The following is a 2,719-nucleotide window of genomic DNA, read 5'->3' as shown; positions in this document are numbered from 1 at the left end:
TGACTCTCTGGACAAGGGGTGGGGTCTCCTGACATGGGTGGGGGCGGTGGCACCAGGCTGGTGGAGGAAGGGGGAGTCGTGCTGCAGAGAGAAAGTCCACTTGGGCACAGAGGCCACCACAGGGCTTGGAGACCCCGACCCCAGGCGTGGTGGTTTCTGGGAGGGCTTGGCCATGGGAATGGGTTGCAGAGTCAGGGTCTGACTGTCCTTGGGTCCTCTGAGAGGGAGAATTGTGGGGGCCTGGGCGAGGGGCTCAGCCAACTGGCAGCTCTGGCAGGCCCCGGGGTGCCCTGGGGCCTTACCTTTTGTGGGAATGGTGGCCCTACCAGGAAGGGGAAGCCTGGGCCCCGACCTGCCCCAGACCAGCCTTTGAGTTTTGAACAGTGGGATTCCTGCACGCTGCTGCCTCCACTACTGGAGGGGTCCGAGGGGCTTGCCAGGAGAGTGGGTCAGATAAACACAGAGGACATTGGTAATGGCACAGTTGGGGAAAGACCCCAGCACCCTCCAAACTTGCTCAGAGGCAACTGGGCCTTTTAAGTGTGGGGGGGGCGGGCATCGGGGCTCGAGACTCAGGGGGTGGAAAATACAAAAAGTGCGAAGAGGCGTGGGTCCATGTGATTCCCACCTGAGCTTGCCAACTGGATTTGGACTCCTGCCCTCCTGCAGAAGCTGGGCAGTGTTGCTAGAAGCAATGAGCTTGTCAGGTGGGCACCGTGGGGGGCCAGGGCATTGTAGGGAAGTGGCCTCTAGCTGTGAAACGCAGTGTTTGTACCAGTCTTTACAGGAGGCCTCTTGGAGAAGAGGGCTCAGAGGGGCCTGGCTGGGTTCTGTCAGAGAGCGTCTCCTTAGTGAATGGTCGGAGCCAACAGTAAACCCGGGTTTTGAGTCCTGAGGCCGGCCAGTTGAGAAGATGTTAGACGTTGAGCTCTCAAGTCTCTAGGTGGTGGAGTGAGGCTGTGGTGGCAGTCCACTAGATTTCCTGGTTTGCCTGTAAATGTTTGTGATGACGTGGAGACCTCAGAGTCGCAGGCAAGGCTACTTCCATCCACAGCAGAGCCTGGGAGACGTGGGCATCCCAGTGGGCTCACGCAGTGGCCCACATGTGATGGGCAGTGGTGCCCGGTTCCCTGAAGTTCCTGCCACCTTATCTCCCTTCAACTTCCAGGGCTTTTTAAGACCCTGGAGGAAAAGGGCAGCTACACGACACCTGAGTACCAGGATGGGTCTGGGCAGTCACACCAGGAGAGAGGGAGGAAAATGGGAAAAATTGATATTTGGAGAGGTGTATCAGATATTGAAGGAAATGGAAAGGCCTGGGGATCTGCTGAATGCTGACAAATGTGTAGGTTGGCAGTGCAGTCCAGCGAACAGGTGGATAATAAAACCTCAAAGGCAACAGACAGGACTGGACTCTGATGACCCACAAGGTGTATTATTTTCTCCACTGAGACAAAATTTCTGTCTGTAGTCACTTCCATTTTTAATCAAAGATAAAGTAAGATTATTCTTGTTTACAAAATAGCTCCGGTCTCACTAGATTTGGGCTGATTCTTTATGTAAGTGCAGCAAGAATAATGGTTGACACACAGCCCTTTTAAAGTTTGTCTCGTGGAATTTTTTGCAGGGAATCTCAGATTGGACATTTAAAAGCTTCCAAGACTAGGAAGTCAAGAAAGTGCCAGCAGAATTCACCTGTAGACTCGAGTGAACTCCTCTCTGCTCAAGGTTCCCCCAATATCCCAGGGTTCCTAGGCCTGTAGGAGGCGACCTTCCTCGCTCCCTGGGAGACTGGGGACCCTGGATGCCCAGCACCAGGCTGGGTTTTCCCAGAGGGCTTTTTAAGCCTTGGTTCCATAAAGTAACTGCAGTTCCTTAGAACCGTCTGGTCATAGCTGAATCCATGTGTCATTTTCAAACATGACATTCCTTGGTAATACAACCAACGTTTTCAGTTATGTCCTATCACAAAGAAGACAGAGTCTTATTAAACCTATGCAAATAACTATATTGCCATGAAAATAAGGATACCCCATAATAGTTTCTGATTTTTGGAGGGATCAGGTACAGAGAAAAACAAATGCTTCAATTTTGTTTACAGAAGTATAACTTACTAGATTGTTATGAGTCATAGACAGCTTAAGAGAAAAGGGAAAGTTTTTTTTTTTTTCTCTAATATCCAGAAAATGGGGCATTAAAAAGCCAACAAGGGACTTCCCTGGTGGTGCAGTGAATAAGGCTCAGCACTCCCAATGCAGGGGGCCTGCGTTCGATCCCTGGTCAGGGAACTAGATCCCACATGCATGCTGCAACTAAGAGTTCTCATGCCACAACTAAGGAGCCAGTGAGCCACAACTAAGGATCCCTCGAGCTGCAACTAAGGAGCTGGCCTGCCACAACTAGGACCTGGCACAACCAAATTAATAATAATTTAAAAAATAAACAAATAACTCTTAGAAAAGAGCCTACAGTATTCTAAACAGAAGCCATAAAAATTATAATCATGCTTTGTCAGTTTACTTAGTCTCATGTAGTTAGTTTTTTTTTTTTTAACATCTTTATTGGAGTATAACTGCTTCACAATGGTGAGTTAGTTTCTGCTTTATAACAAAGTGAGTCAGTCATACATATACATACATCCCTGTATCTCCTCCCTCTTGCATTTCCCTCCCACCCTCCCTATCACACCCCTCTAGGTGGTCACAGAGCACCGAGCTGA

The sequence above is a fragment of the Neophocaena asiaeorientalis genome, unplaced genomic scaffold, assembly GCF_003031525.2.
Source record: "Neophocaena asiaeorientalis asiaeorientalis breed wild unplaced genomic scaffold, Neophocaena_asiaeorientalis_V1.1 scaffold110, whole genome shotgun sequence".
Lineage (NCBI taxonomy): Eukaryota > Metazoa > Chordata > Mammalia > Artiodactyla > Phocoenidae > Neophocaena > Neophocaena asiaeorientalis.
This window is presented reverse-complemented; position numbering follows the sequence as displayed.